General features: G+C 44.1%; 1 pseudogene; it reads right to left on the minus strand.

The window, feature by feature from the left end:
- Positions 1-1,297: 1,297 nt before the first annotated feature.
- Positions 1,298-17,249, minus strand: LOC140211298 (piggyBac transposable element-derived protein 4-like; annotated as a pseudogene).
- Positions 17,250-17,495: the final 246 nt, after the last annotated feature.

Genomic DNA, 17,495 nt, shown 5'->3' on the forward strand with positions numbered 1-17,495 from the left:
AACGCTGTCCTCAACTGCAACTCTTCCATTTTGCGCAGGTCTGTCCTCACACCACCCTCCCGCCACCCCACCTAAGATAGTGACATCTTGTCCTCACCTACCATCCCAACAGCCTCTACGTGCAGCACATAATTCTCCATAAATTCAGCCATCACAATGGGATCCCACCAACAAGCACATCTTCCCTTTCCATCCCCCCAGTTTGCACTTTCAACACGGATCGCTCACTACGTGACTCCCTTGTCCATTCTTCCCTCGCCACTGATCTCCCTCATGGCTCTACATCTACCCCTACACCGGGGACACTTCAACTGTGAGTCTGTTGTGGTCATCTATTGTGTCTACTGCTCACGGTGTGGCCTCCTCTATATCGGTGAGACCCTACTTTGATTGGGAGACCGCTTCACCGAGCACCTCCGATCCATCCATCAGAAAAAGCGGAACTTCCCAGTAGCCATCCACTTAAATTCTACTCCCATTCCCATTCCGGCATGTCTGTCCATGGCTGGTCTACTGTCGGGATGAGGCCACACTTACTTTGATGGCGTAACACCTTATATTTCATTTGGGTCGCCTCCAACCTGATGGCATAAACATTAGTTTCTCGAACTCTGATAGTGCTCCCCCACTTCACCATTCCCCATTCCCATTTCCCTCTCTAACCATACCTCCACACCTGCCCCTCACCACCCTCCAGTCCTCCTCCCCCTTTTCCCTCTTTAGCCTTCTGTCCTCTCCTATTGGATTCCCCTCATCAGCCAGTACTACATTCACCAATCAACTTCCCAGCACTTTACCTCACCCCTTGTGGTTCTTCCTCTCAATCCCCCAGCTTCGAATTCAGTCTCCTCATCTTTTGTCTCCAGTCTCGATGAAGGAGCTCTTCAATCCACCTTTCCACGGAGTCAGTGCTCCTCCGGAATTCTTTGTGTGTTTCTAAGGAGAATGCCGTGAAATTTTTCTGGGGGTAAGGGGTAGCGTGTAATACCCTGTTTCACGTTATCACTGTTATGCTGTATTTATTCAATTTCGCAGTTCTGTAAAAACAGTCTGTATTGGATTAATGTTAAAGATTAGGGATAGTGAGGAATGTGGGCCATTCAATCAGGATGAGAGAACTGGAACGAATCCGGAAATAGGACTCATAAGTTCAGTTGAATCTTTTATTTCTGAACTTTCTCCGGAATTAGAAACTTTCCTGCGGATCAATCCCACCTTTAAAGTGCATATCCGATACCTCCATATGCAGCATTCCACCACTCCCTTCTTTGTCCCGGTTGCCAAATGGAATATCCTTCTATAATCCCTCGACGTTTTCATCCTCATCCACGCTCATGGCAGTCCTCTGTTCATTTTGAGTCCTGATACATTCGGGAAACAGCTGGCGCCGATTCTTTCTTTCATGCATAAGTTCCCAATTCTGCGGGGGAGAAAAAGAAAATGCAAACATTAAGTGATGATCATCTTGGCACCTTGTTAGGCCAAATGTAAAGAGACAGTACACTGGTAAATGTAGGACTCTGAACAGTGTTGATGAGCAAAGGGATCTTGGTGTCCAAGTTCATTGCTCGCTGAAAGTGGCTCAGAGAGATTGATAGGGTGGTTCGGAAGGCAAACGGCATGCTTGCCTTTGTAAGTCGAGACATTGCTTTCAAAACTCAGGAATATATGTTGCAGCTGTATAACACACTAATTAGACCACAGCTGGAGAATTGCATACAGTTCTGGTCGCCTCATTCTCGGAAGAGTGTTGAGGCTTTGGGGAGGGTTACCAGGATTTGACGTCGATTAGAGGGCATGTCCTATAACGAGAGTTTGGGCAAACTTAGGTTGATTTATCTGGAGCTGCGCACTTATGGTGAGACTTGACAGAGGTTTATAAGATTATGAGAGGCATAGGTAGTGGTGACAGAGATGATCTTTTTTCCAAGTCTGAAAGGTCTAATGCAAGAGATCATGTATTCAATAATACGTACACGAGGAGGTAATTATAATTAAGATGTGGGTGCAAGTTTTTTTACACAGAGTGGTGCGTTGCTGGAATATACTGGCTGGGGTGGTGGTAAAGACAGATATATTGGTGACTTTTAAGAGACGTTTAGATCGGCACATGAATATCAGGAAAATGGAAGAATGTGGACATCGTGTCGGGTTTTCTTGGCCATTTGCTAGGTACTTTGATCCGTTCGGCACAATATTATGAACTGAAGGAGATGCTCCTGTGCTACTCTATGGTCTGTGTCCCCTGTCGCGTGGTTTCGGGGTAATGGAGGCAAAATTAGTGAGTGGGAACAACAGGTTAGTTGCAACCCAATGAGAGAAATGTCAGTACATCCATTTCTGCAGAAGAGACAGCAAGGTTGGGTGTGTTTAAATGGTGCAAGCTGAGGTGCGGTGGGTAGGGAGGGGGCACAAAGTTATTGTGCAATTATTGGACGAATTATTCCGGATCAGAGTGAAAAAGATGTTAACAATTACTTGGGTCATAGAAAAGTACAGAACAGAAACAGGCTCCTCTTCACATCCAGTCCGTGGAAATCCGTTTAAACTGCCCTCTCCCACCGATCTGCACCGGGTCCCGAGCCTTCAGTGTCCTTACCATCCACGTACCTGTGCAAACTTCTCTTAACACTTACATACAGGGCCGAGATGGCCTGTTTCCGTGCTGTAATTGTTATATGGTTATACTGTTCATATTCTATACCTTCAGAGTATGATCCGGGTCAATTTTGACCCGGCCCAAAAATCCCCTCATAATAAGTGTCTGTACCAAATTTTGAACCACAGATCTATTTAGAATGTATAAGTAGCCTACCTGACATTAATAAATGGGTGATTAATCCTTAATTAATGTTTCAGAGAGCAGGGAGAGTGTATTTTTTTTAGGTTTTACACCACTCGTTTATAGAGAAAACACATCTACTATCACACAATATCATGTCCTATTTTACCTAAGGCATAAAAACATAACAGCCATAATGATTTAAATATATTTTATGAAACTGAAAATGGCAAGAACATTCTGGAACTGTGGGGTTTATTTTATAACCATTTATAACCATTCCAACCATCAAACACTGTCCTCACTGCTGTATCTTAAAAATCCTCATAATTACTATCTAATTATAACTATTAACTATTAATTCAACATTAATTAACATTTAACCAACAAACAAAACAAAAAGAAATTGCTATTTGCAAACTAGTCTTCACATTAAAAGCAGTGGGAGGAAACCTTGCGTGCGTGGGCCCTTGCACTGTGTTTCCCACATTTGAAGCAAGTTGTCCCTGTTTTGCAGTCCTTTTTTGTAGAGCAAAATTTGCATCTCCTTCTCTCCTGTCCCTTGTGTTGGCTTCTTGTGGGACTTGTTTTTGTTCAGCGCCAGGTTCAGGTCGCTGCACTGCCCCTACCAGTGCTGCTGAGGCTACTGTGCGGAGAAGCTGGTGTCGCCTTTGCCTGAAAGGAGTTAAAAGGGTCTTTCTAAGCTCCTCCAAAAAGAACCTCCTCCATTTCCTCTTGCTTGCCCTCCAGGTAGGGTTCAGCTCACTCCATATGACAAAGGCATTGTAGGTCGATATGTCAATGCGAGAGGCTGCGGGCTGTTCTCCTCTTGCAGCCGTATGTGCCTGTTACTTTGCCAAGGTTGTCCGCTCCTCCTTTGTTGGCATTGTAGTCAAGGATGATGGCTGGTTTTCTGTGCTCCTGAGCGCTCATGTAAAGTGCTCATAAGGGTGATAATCTTGTTCATCTTTTGCGTTATACGAGGCAACTGTGGTGTCATAGGTGAAAGCAAACTTAAGGACCAGACGTCTCACCCCCTTGTTGCAATCAGAGCATGTGGCAGCTCAGGCCTGTTCCGCCTCACAGTGCCCACCACGGTGATTTTCTACTTCAGGAGCGCCTGACCAAGCTCACGAAATGTGAAGAAGTTGTCACAGGTCACGCTGTGTCCTCTTAGCCCTTCCGTCATCTCTAACACGACACGCATGCCTTGTTTTCTCTCCGGGGCTCCCCCAGCTTGCTTCCCAGTATATACTTGCACATTCCCAGCATAACCGGAACCGTGCATCACAGCCTGATCATAACTTTATTCCATATTGTCCTGGCTTGCTAGTCAGATACTACCTGCAAAAACACAAAAAAGGGGAAAAATCATTTGATATCACAACCAATAGCATGTGTATATTGCAGCAGTGATTAACTAGTCTAACAATAAAAGGGCAGCCATTTATTACCTTTGAATGGAACCAGTCTTTCATACACTGTGACCTCAGGACCAGGTTGTACTTGAGAGGCGGCCCACTTGTGCCAGACATCCCTGATTGCTGCCAGTTTGCAAGTGACACCCCACGCAGGTCTTGTGTCACAGTTGTCAAATCTGAGCACCGCCGATATGGTACGGAACATTTCCAGGGACACGGTGGCACGAAAAATTGGTCTTCCCGTCTCAGCATTCCAAAGACTAGAAGCAGCCTCACCTCGGGACCTACACACACCAGCCAGTATTAGCAGCCCCATGTAAGCATGTAGGTCAGTCACATCCATGGTCTTCTAGTTTTGACCGTTTAATCCCTTCATTGTTTGTCATTTCAGTGACAATATTTTCAATGGCTGGAGGGTGGAAGAGCTGGAAAGTTGATCAAATGTCGGATGCACGGGAAGTAGCCAGTCTTGCGCGCCCTGGAGTCATTCGAATGACATTTTCCGCTGCTATCCTGCCTGCAACCTGATGTGGAAGTGAGGACCAACTGGTTGTGTTAGCCTTGGACAAAAATGTCTCCTTTGCTGCCTGCTCCTCTCTCAGAGTCATCTTCATCTGAGGGGCTGTAATTAGAGTTTTCCTCTGTGTTGTCCTCCTGCGCTGACGCTTCCTCCTCCAAATCATTGTCTGCTTGTTCATCTTAGAAGACCAGATCAATGACCTCTTGGACACTAAGTCTTGCTGTCATAACCTCAGTCACTGAAATGGCAGCTCAGGTACCTCGTGACAGTGTCAAGGCCCCCGTTGAACTCTGTCACTACTTTCTCATAAAATATGTACACAGACATGGTATGTACGGTTTCACAGTTTCAAGATTCCCTAAAAGCACCATTTTCCTTGATTTGACCCACACTGGGACCCGTATCTATTGAAAATCCATTTCACTATCTACGGGTGAAATTTGATTCAGAACAGCCTCAATGTACAAAAATTAGTAGCACCTGTACAAAAGTATAAAATTTTTAAATATATTAATTTTTGCGCATTTTGGTCACTTTACGAAAAGTCATCAGACTTCGGCTAAAAAATTGGCATTTAGGGTGTTTTTACTGCTGTCAAATGTCAAAACGGGCCAACAACCTGTCTCTGAATGTGAACAAAACAAAAGAGATGGTTGTTGACTTCAGAGCACGTAGCGACCACTCTCCGCTGAACATCGACGGCTTCTCCGTTGAGATCGTTAAGTGCACCAAATTTCTTGGTGTTCACCTGGCGGAGAATCTCACCTGGTCTCTCAACACCAGCTCCATTGCCAGGAAAGCCCAGCAGCGTCTCTGCTTTCTGCGAAGGCTGGGAAAAGTCCATCTCCCACCCCCCATCCTCACCACATTCTACAGAGGTTGTATTGAGAGCATCCTGAGCAGCTGCATCACTGCCTGGTTCAGGAATTGCACCGTCTCGGATTGCAATACCCTGCAGCGGATAGTGCGGTCAGCTGAGAAGATCATCGGGGTCTCTCTTCCCTCTATTACAGACATTTACACCACACGCTGCACTCGCAAAACTAACAATATTGTGAAAGACTCCACGCACCCCCACACAAACCGTCCTGCCATCTGGCATAAGGTACCGAAGCATTCGGACTTTCATGGCCAGACTGTGCAACGGTTTCTTCCCCCAAGCCATCAGACTTGATGTCTGATACTCAATACTCAGAGTCTAGACTGACATCTATATCATTTATTATTATATTGTAATTTGTCCTCCACTGTGCCTATTGTCTTATTTATTAATTATTGTAGTGCCCTGCACTGTTTTGTGCACTTTATGTAGTCCTGTCTGTAGGTCTGTAGTCCAGCGCAGTTTTTATGTTGTTTTACGTAGTTTAGTGTAGCCCTGTGCTGTCTCACATAGTCTAGTGTAGTTTTGTGTCGTTTCATGGAGCACCATGGTACCGGAGGAACATTGTTTCGTTTTTACTGTGTACTGTACCAGCAGCTTATGGTCAAAATGACAATAAACGAGACTTGACTTGACTTGAAATTTGACCCGAACAGTATGTATGGGGTAATCTGTTGCCCACACTGGTACTTTATGTACATCAAATTGTAATAAGGGTCTCGGCCTGAAACGTCGACTGTACCTCTTCCTAGAGATGCTGCCTGGCCTGCTGCGTTCACCAGCAACTTTTATGTGTGTTGCTTGAATTTCCAGCATCTGCAGAATTCCTGTTGTTTGTGTCATAACATTGTGCCAGTTTTGGTGAGGAACCAACTGGTATATGTAGCAGAGATCTATCTCAGTTTAATGCGTTCCCTCAGACATGGTCAAAGCGGTCAATAATCAAATTCATGGAAAGTTCAATGATGAGTTCTGACCAATTTTATTAGTCTGCATCTGATACTGATAATTTTTCCACTAAGGACTGTTTCAGGTTTTCTAACTCTGCTTTATCTAAGGAATTGACCATTGCAAGTATTGATGCATAACATGGTTTCAATACTTCCACTTATTTTTCTCCTTTTTCACTTTTTGACCGACTCAATCTCCTCCCTGCTTAATTGTCCTGAAAAAACTGTGAGTATATAATAGTCCGGTTCCATACAAGCACCACTCGACTTCCCCGTTCTGCCATCTTCTCTCTCCACCTTCCGCCGAACAAAAGACCACGAATTCTTCGGTCGAGCACATAAGAAAGAAAATCATCTCCCTTCATTGGCCAGCGCACATTCCAGAGCCTCGTTATCTCTAGTCATAACCCAAACAATGCACTACAGAGAAACCATTACATCAGCACTGAAATCTTTCCCAGGTGTTACATGCAATTTATCATCTTAGTTACAGTTTTAAGATTCTATACTAAACCATCTTGTGTCCATAATTTCTCTCTTCTTTCTAGTCCATCCAAGCCAGATTCTCAAATATCTTTGGACTCAAGTTATTCATCTGTTTTCCCCCTCCCATTTTCATTTCAGGATAGGGGAGGCAGGAAGCAGCGTGTTTTCCTTTCCTTTATTTTCTTCACAAATCTTCCCTGTTTCTCAGAATGAGAGAATGAAAACATTGCTCCTTGGTCGAATCTGTCGCGATCGACTTGGAAAGCTGTTCCAATCATAACTCTTCCAAATAAGATTCGCCATGCACATCGACTGTGAAGTCTCCGAAATTGGCACTATCATGTATATTAATTGTTACGTCATAGTCATAGTCATAGTCATACTTTATTGATCCCGGGGGAAATTGGTTTTCGTTACAGTTGCTCCATAAATAATAAATAGTAATAGAACCATAAATAGTTAAATAGTAATATGTAATTTATGCCAGTAAATTATGAAATAAGTCCAGGACCAGCCTATTGGCTCAGGGTGTCTGACCCTCCAAAGGAGGAGTTGTAAAGTTTGATGGCCACAGGCAGGAATGACTTCCTATGACGCTCTGTGTTGCATCTCGATGGAATGAGTCTCTGGCTGAATGTACTCCTGTGCCCAGTACATTATGTAGTGGATGGGAGACATTGACCAAGATGGCATGCCAATGATGGTAACTTCCCTTTTTCTCCCCTAACAATTTCAACTAGGTGATGTGGTATATCCACTTTTAACTGTGTTTCATGTGTACTGATGGATTTGGTTTGTGTATAATTTCATAGGGCTCTGCAAACCTTGGTTACAAAATTGCGGTGGGCTGGTGTACTCTAATCATCACTCTTTGTTCCGGGCGTAATTCTCTGTAACCAACCTTTTAGCCAAGGCAAGCTTTAATCTCTTGTCTCCTCTTTCCTGGTCGACAGGCTGCCACATAATTTGCCTATTTCACTGTCTCTACCAATTATTGTACCCACTTTTCAGACACAATCACATCGATTTCCAGTTCTGACAAATGTAACGAAATTCTGACGAAACTCCTCTCACCCTCTTATGTTCCTTGGGTCATGAGTTTATAGGGGCTATAACCTGTTTATGTGCCACTGCATTCCTTATTATCATCAGTACATCAGGAAAAACGACATGCCCTCGTATTCCATTTTGTTGGACAATTTCGGCCATCATTTGATTTAACGTTCGGTTCATCTTTTCCACAATTCCGTCTGACTGTGGTCCACGGGTTTAATGAAATTCTACTTGATCCCCAAAAGGGCCAAAACCTCTTGCATTGTCTTCGCTGTTAAATATGTTTCTTAAACCGTCTCTATACTCCTAGGTAATCCTTAGCAAGTGATAACCATTTCCAATAAGATTTTTGCAGTTGTTTGGTCAATGTTTATCTCAGCCGCGAAATCTTCCACCCGCCAGGTGTAAGTATCTACCACGATAAGGATATATTTGTACCCTCCTGGGGTCGATGGCAAACGTTAAACATAATCTATTTGCAAATTAGTGTCACACTGGGGTGCTGGGAACGGGCCAGAATGCAAGACACAGACACTGAAGTACGAGGAACAGGACTTGACTAGAGTAGGGACGTGACAGGATTCAGACCAGGAGCAGTGACGTGACAGGATTCAGACCAGGAGCAGGGACAAGAACGCAGACTGGAGCTAGGGAAAGTGGGACCAGGACTAGAAACCATGGACTAGGAGACAAGGCTTCGACTCCGAGCCCGAGACTGGACAAGGACCCAGAACCTGGGTCTTGCCTCGGGCTCGGACCCCAGAACCAGGCAAGGACATGACATGGCTTCAGGACAGGACGTGGCTGGGGTCTAGAGGCCTGAGCTTGGAGACAGGCTGGGGTCTTTGCTCTTGAGGCGTAAGGCTGGGGTCTTGGGTCTTGAGCTTGGCTGCGGGTTCTTCGAGGCTTGGGTTCTTGGAGCTGAGAGACCGACTGGGAACTGAACATCAACATAGAGCCAGGACTTATCCTTCGATAAGCCGGGACTCATCTTTACACGACACTAACATGAGACAGGACAGAACATAAACATAGAGCCGGGACTTATCCTAAGACAAACCGGGACTCAACTTCATCTCCACACCAAGGGGGGACAGGTCCCTCCGTCAGGTAACGGCAGAACGGCCGGACTTACCCAACAGAGGCGAGGACAAGACAAGACCGATCCCCCCGCAGGGCAAAGGCCAAACGGCCTGACTTACCCCACGGAGGCAAGGACAAGAAGAGACAAACACCACAGAACGACAGACAGTTCCATCTCTGCTTCGGGGTAGCTCCAAGTCTCAGTTCGGCCGGCAACCTCAGCTGGTTATGGAAACAGCCGGATCCCTACCTAGCTCAGATTGGCTGGCAGCCACTCAGCTGGCCCGGGAAACAGCCGAATCGATACCGCAAAGACTACTCCAAGTGAGTGGCAACAAGGCTCCATGAAGCGGTGGTCCTCCAGGCCTAGAGATCACCAATGGTTTCGCTAACCTTCCATCAGCAGGTTGCTCCAAGGGAGACTGACAAGACAAACCAGCAGCCCACACTCAACCCCAAGGCTACTTATATTGCAAGCCCAAAACTGGGAATCAGGTACCTATGATTAACTCAACCAAGCGAGGAAGACCCGGAGTCCTGAGTCCACGGACCCGACCATGAACCGGAATGCGGATTTCACGGACCGGACCATGACAGTTAGTCGAAGGGCGCTCAGCTGGCATGGTATGTCGGAGGGCTCCTTTATTTACATATCTTCATTTTCTCCTTGTTGAAAGTTATACTTTACCGTTCCTGTCTGTCTGCATCGTCTAATTATATACTGCGCCCAGTTCTCCTCTCAGACATCTGTACTGATGAGGGGCCGTTAATTTGAACATCCAGCAGTAGCTAGATAAATTCTGAAATGCCGTTTGTACCAGTCCTATATTGAAACCGAGCTTTCATTTGCACTTTACAAATCAAACCACTGGTTCCTTCAAATCTATTTTTTCAGGGAATCTGAAACTCGAAATCAATAAATTAAAAGACCTTAACAACATATGTTTTTATATATATATTGTAAAAATAAAGCTGTTTATTAGTGAAAACAGCTTTTAGTATTGTTCACCAAGTTTTCCAAATCTTCCCAATGTGTTAAATTCAAATTCAAATAAGCGATTTCCTTGAATGCCCATTTCTGTTTGAAACGTGGGCATTTCATATCATAAATGGAGATGCACAAATTTCCACCTTAACCAAGATTACACATAGCCAATGTGGAACATGCGTTCTCCTAAAGTCAATCCCATGGAAAGCAAAGAAACACAAACTGAAAACACAAGCAAAACAAGACACAAAAATCCATGCTTGCAACTGCTCTTCCTTCAGAGCCTTCCGAAAGTGACGGCAAAACTCAGAACAAGTAGTTCATTCATGATAAAAGTTTTACACGTTTTCCAAAGAAAAATAATGTGCTCGAAGGGGTTATGCAACCTCTTTAAACAAGCTTTGCAATCTTCCACGGAAACACAGTTTCCGAAGTGAACCCACACGTGGCCACATCTTACACATTTAAAACATAGAATTAATTTACACTTTAAAACATTCCAGAAAATCTCCTGTTCTGAAGAGTTAAGTCGTTGCCAAAATATTCAGTACCAATCCGATAAGATTGCGGAAATATGTTTCTCAGCCTTTAAAAATAATGAAGTGTTGGAAGTTATTTATCATGGACAAGTAAACAATGTTCTAGAAATTTAAAGCAAGAAATCCACACATTAAGTAAAATTCCAACATATTCTGACATTTCAGTAACTCTACGTCCTGATTTTTGTTTGAATTTAAATTCCATGATCTGTCTGCTGTGCAGTTTAGAGCTGAATGACCCATGTGACCACATCTGAAACAGTATGTCTGAGCGCCCTGTTGCCCTCGACGGCAGCGTTCATGATTGCGCAAAGGCCCATTCCAGCGCTGTGTGACTTCCCCTTTGCAATCTCTCGGCAGGCTTCTGTCCTGACTAGAATTTCCCCCACACGATATCCCATGGAGCATTCCTAAAGTAAAAATCTAGTTCCCAACACTTCCTTATCCAATACTCTAATCAACTTCCTAAGCACCCACTCCTCAGTATGTGGCGGGTCACTGGAGTCAACAGTTCCAATTTCTCGACTCTAATGTTCTTAACTGACTGCGAGATGGCTGGTTTCAAAGGAATGCGATCTAATTTCGATTCATACACCTCTTGAAACACCTTCCGCAGACGGGACGCAAATACACCGGTGTGTCGTCCTTTCCTCTGGTAACAATTATTTGGCTCATCTATTGGGTCCCCACTGTTGTTACCCAAAAATCGTGAATATTGCTTTCTTTAATTCCACATTTGTTTCCCCAGCCTGTCGCTGTGTTTCTGGCGAAGCGGAGTAAATGGTCGGGCACAAGCCGGGTAACGTTTCGTTCATGTATTTCTTTCTGGTAGCTAGTTGCTTAGAACAGTTTGCTCGGATCGTCCTCGGGCATGTATGTCCCGATATCCTTAACAATAAACCTCAGCTGCTATACCTTGTGCGGTGAAGTGTGTTATATTCTGTTTTTTTTAATTTCTTGCCCCAGCACCTCCATCTCCATTAGTAACTAGAGGAGGCAATCGAACCGATCAGGTTCTTTTTGAATGTTAAGTTGGCCCTGGTTACCACATCTGCTAAATCATGCCAATTCATGTCTCCATATCCATCTTCCTTCCTTCTTTCAGATCCAAAAGCAAAAACCCCTCTGTGCAACAGGTTGGTCCTGTAGTTTTTGTGTCTGTTTTAAGCAAATTGTATGATAACTAGTCTTACTAGTTTCTTCGGAAACTGATTTCTGCATCACATTTATAGCTGTTTTCTTAAAATCTTGCCACTGTTTCTTTAATTGCTCGTAGCTAGGTTACCATCTTCTTAGTGCTTTCTCCCCTCTCGATAACAATTTCCTCACACTTCACCTGCAATTGGTCCATATGCACCAAATCCATACCTCTCTGTCACTGTAAATCAGCAACGTTTCCCTTTAGGGTTTCTACCCCCTTCTCTAATCTATCCCGCTCTATCTCGGTTTCCCGCCGATATTACAGCATTTCCTGTTGTAATCTATCCCGCTCGGCGTTAGTTTTTATCGACATTTCAGAAGTTCCTGTTGTAAACTTTCTCGCTCGGCAATTGCTTTTTGCCAATATACTTTTAAATCTTCAGTGAGGAAGGGTATTGCTACTGGCTTCAGTAGCTGCTTAAATTCTTTGCCTGACAGTTTCCCTTTGTCTATTTTAAACGAGCTTCGGCGCATTCACTGCTGCAGCGTGCAGCATACTCTCTGTATTGTGGCCATTTCCCCGATGGATACCCCTAGAGGCATCTCCTCTGAACAAAATATTGGAAGTCCTGCCGCATTGTAGAACTACCCTGTACCAGCAAACTACCCATCGCTAGATCTCCCTGTTTCTCACTCATGTCGTCCAGCTCGAGTCTCCTGCTGACAAAACTGAGAATTAATTTCTAGCTTACCCAGCGACGTCAATTCTATTGTAGGGATCTACTCTTGTAATAATGATGAATTAGGCACAGAAAAGTCTGTATTTACCAACAAGTAATTTTATTTTCTCAACCCCTAATGAGTGAATTTACACAATCAATTACCTGTGTGTGCACCTCCTATGTTTTCACAGACAAAGAGCAGAAAGAAAGATTTCAGTGGCAAATTGGATTTGATGATGCCACATCGATTCAGAGCGCGAGAGAAAGAGCTGGAAAAATGGGCGGAAGAATCGCAGATGGAATTTCTTGCAAACAATTGTGACCTTTTGCATTTTGGGCGAACCAAGCAGGGTATGACTTTCACAGTAAATGTTAGGGATTGAGGTGCCTGGGAGACAGAGGGAATCACAACCAAAATCAGGTTTACTATCACCGGCATGTGTGGTGACACTTGTTCACTTAGCAGCAGCAGTTCAATGCAATACATAATATAGAAGAAGGAAAGAGAAAGTACAATAATAATAAAAAAAATTCAATTACAGTATGCGCATATTGAATAAAATAACATCGTGCAAAAAACAAAAATAATATAAATTAAAAAATAGAGGTAGTGTTCACAGGCTCAATGTCAATTTAGGAATTGGATGGCAGAGGGGAACAAGTTGTTCCTGAATCGCTAAGTTTGTGCCTTCAGGCTTCTGTACCTCGCACCTGATGGTAACAATGAGCAAAGGACATGTTGTGTGTGCTGGATGTCATTAATCATGGAGGCTGCGTTTCTGAGACTCCGCTCCGTGAAGGTATCATGGGTACATTGTAGGCAAGTACCCAAGATGGAACTGATTGAACTTACAGCCCTCTGCAGCCTCCTTCGGCCCTGTGTAGTAGAATACCAATACCAGACAGATATGGGAATGAAGTTCCATAATTTCTAAATAGAGGCATAAAGAAGGTTGTCCATTTTGGTCATCATAAATCAAAGTACTGTGTGCAGTCACTAATGTACAGGAACGATATCAATAAACATTTGATAATGATGTTCTCAGGAGTTATGGACCTGATTTAACGGGAAAGATTCAATGGGTTTAGTCTCAACCAAACTGAGTCTTTCCCCCTTCAGATTGGGTGGGACTAGAACAAGAGATCTTAGGTTAATGGTGAAAGGTGAAATGCTTAACAAGAACATGAGAGAGAACTTCTTCACTAAGAAGACAGTGTGAGTGCGGAATTATTTTGCCATGGAAGTAGTGAATGCAGGTTCAATTTTAACATTTAGGAGACAGTTCGATAGGTGGATGGATGGGAAGTGTATGGAAAACTATGTCCCTGGTTCAGGTCGATGGAATAGGTAGAAAACAGGCCGTCACAGATTTTCCAAACAGCAAAGGGTCTGCCTATGAGCTGTTGTGTTCGATAACCCTACATACAATCCTCTCCAGTAAATTGCCTACTCCTGACGTGAGATTTAGCAATCTAAATATTTTCATGATTACAGATGTCGCTTCTTAAATAATAGAATAAAATTCATCATCGCGTTTATGTGTTTTTTTTCCTTGTGCCTATAGAAAACACAATAATATTGATCAAGCCCCCAGGAATCTCATCTCCTGCCTCTCTCAATAATGTCCCGTACATTACACCAGGCTCTGAAAAATTATTCACCTCATGCTCTTTAAAAGATCGATCATTACTTACTTACTGGTCCTGAACTTACACAACTTTCGAAGATATTTTGAATAACTGAAGGTTAGGAAATGCTTAGTCACAGACTCGTACAGGAGGCAAAAGTCCCTTTGGCTTCTGTGGCCATGCAAATGAGATGCACATTCAAGCTAATTCCTGTCCTAGAAGAGCTGGGTCAAACGCAGGCGGATGAAACAAGCTTGGATGAGCACCTGGTCAGCATGGAAGCGTTGGGCCGAAGGGCTTATGTTACTGCTGAAAGGAAAGGTTTTCATCCGAAACGTCGTCTCCACTCCTCTCAGTAAATGCTGCCTGTCCTGCTATGTTTCTTGAAATGTTACTTTCAGTTCTGGTTAGCATTGGATACAAAGGATGTTTCGTTCTGGAAGACAACAGAGAAGATTCACCATGATTGGGCGGGTTCGTGGCATGGCGCGCGATTGGAAACTGTTGTTTCCAGTGTTCTGCAGAGTGATCTTGGCGCTGAGGGTGATGGGTTGGTAAAACTGGCGTAGGGTCTGCTTATCTTTAGTTGTCGAGGCACTGAGTTATAGTGTCAGGTAGTTATGTTGTAGCTTCATAAAATTCTAAGTTTTAACTATATCTGGGGAATTACATTATTATCCAAAAAATGTGAAGGTTTGGACGGTGAGCAGCAGAGGCTTAACAGGATACTGCTTGGATAAGAAGAAATTGGACAGTCTGGCGATACTTTTTTCATGAGCGGCAAAGGCTGAGGAAGTTCTGACGGAAGTTGATAGGAATATGAGAGACACGGACGGAGTGGAGAGCTTGTATTTTACATGGAGGCGGAAATGCCTAATAACAGAAGACATGCATTTAAGGTGAAATGGGGAACACTACCTCATTAGTCCTTTAATTTTGCACTGTTTTTATATTTTGTAATTTAGTATAATTTTCTATCTTTTTATCCGACACTGCTCCTGTAAGAACAAAACAAAAAAAAAACAACGTATATAGGACAGTAATGTTAAACCTGACATAATTTTTTAAGGGGATGTGCGGTGCAGATTCTTTTCCACACTGCTAGTGGTGGGTGCCTGGAAAGCATGCCAGGGGTGGTGGTGAAGGCAGATGTGTTAGTGGCGCTATGAATATGTGGAGAATGAAGGGATGTGGATCTTGTGTCGTCAGAAGCGATTGGTTTTCTAAAGCAGGAAATGAAATGTCTTACAAAATGACTCAATAAGTTCAGAACAGCACAGGGATCCGAGGGGCCCGTTCTTGTGCTGAAACATTCCACGTTGGTGAGACCACAGCTAGAGTCCTGGGTGCCCGCCTTTAGAGAGACATGATTAACCTATGTAACACAGGCTTCGACTAGTGGCTTAATATAGGGGGTTGATAGCCCCAGGCCCGGCCAAACTTAAGAAATCTCGTTTGGGTGGATGCTGCGCGATGTGCCCCCTGTTACAAATCAGTGCTCTGAAATAACAAACAGTACATAACATGCGATTGAACGATACAGATTAAGCTTTGTAATTTTTACTTTGACTATATGCCTAGTAAAGAAACGAAAAAAAAAGAAAAAAAAAGCCCAGTCTTATTAAGCAGTCTGTTGCGCAACGCTGGAGGTCACAGATGCGGCCATTCGTCCACCATCGACCTCCTCCGGTCGTCGCTGCCCTTCGGAACCTCGCTCCAAGTCCACCCCGTCCCCCGGTGTACCCACTCTTTCCATTCGCGTCTTCTCTCCTCATCTCTCCCCGGCCAAAAAGACCGCGAAAATTCTCTCTTGCAGCTCACAAGAAAGAACAACAGCATTCCTAACCCCGTTATCCAAGCATTGCGGCTACAGAGAAACCCATTACATTATCAGTGAAACCTTACAACATCTTACACTTAGAAAGATGCAGTAAGGATTCACGACTATTTTGTCGAAACTGGAGAAATCGAGTCACATAGAGATCACACAGCGAATGTACACTGATCCCAAAACTGAGGGTAATGAAAAACCTATTATCCCCTCCGCCAGCGCAGGCCCCACTGTTACGATGCAATTGTAGGATAATATAAAGGGCGACAAATAACATAAATTGTCTGACGCAATGACGTCAGTGTAAGGTGATTGTTTTTGTTTTGTTCATAATGGAAGTAAACAGCCGGAGATTTTGTTAAGCACATGAAATGACTACGGGACATTTTGTTCACAAAATCCAACGAGCTCAGGGTGCGCATTTATTAATGGTCAAACATCGATATGATCGGATATTTCACCGCGCTAATCACCTGCCCCCTGAATTTCGACTGCATCACCGCGTAAATAAATGTGTTTGTGCAGCAGCTGAAATTCCTCAGCAAATACCCGACGTAGTTAAAGATCCATTCAGAAACATTGAAATCGAATCCTTTTCCTGCGACCCGATAATATATGAAATTAACAATGAAAGTCATCCATAGGAGGATGAAGCTGCCGGACAGGGTAAAAAGTAGAACCATAGACTTCTTCCTGCTTTCCATCTCCGGATCACTGCGATTGTTCCCATTGCTCTGACCCCTAAGCCCCTTACGGACCCGACTGGCCACTAAAACGTGTCTGACTGTCAGAGCGTTGAGCAGCAGGATCACAGCGAAAGGCAGGGACGGAGTTAAAATCACATCCAACCAATCATATGCCACCCAAATGTGGTCCGTGAAGGCGGACAGACCCACGGTACGTTATTGATGATCTCCTGCGACTCCAACATGAAGTACCTGGGAACGTTTTTCAGACAGAGCAAAACGCCGGTTGCTGTTAGAACCACTGCCGCAGTTTTCCCGGTGCAATATTTTATTTTCCGCGTCTGGCACCAAAAGGCGACAACCCGATCAAAGGTGAAAGTGACGGTGAACCAGGCAGAACAGTCTGTGGCGATGTAGGTCAGTACATTGATAACCCTGCACACAGGGGTGATGTCCAGAAAATTCCGAGGAAAGAAATACATTTTGATCCGATACAAAATGACCTCGGTGACAATAGTCAGTAGATCCGCCGCTGCCATGGCAACCAGGTAGCGAGTGGTGCAGGTAGAGAGGCCGCACCTTCCCCGGGACAGGATCACAATCGCCATTAAATTCACTGGAGAGGGAAAGAGAGAGAGAGAGATGAGAGTTAATTGGAGGAAGAGAGAACAAACACTAGGCATTACTAAAAACATTGTTCTGAATTTAACAAGGTCGGGTTTCGACTAAAGTCTGTAGAGTCTTTGACTTGCCTTCTTCAGCAGGAAGGTAAGACGTCGTGTGAG

Source organism: Mobula birostris, chromosome 16, assembly GCF_030028105.1.
Source record: "Mobula birostris isolate sMobBir1 chromosome 16, sMobBir1.hap1, whole genome shotgun sequence".
NCBI classification, from domain to species: Eukaryota; Metazoa; Chordata; class Chondrichthyes; order Myliobatiformes; family Myliobatidae; genus Mobula; species Mobula birostris.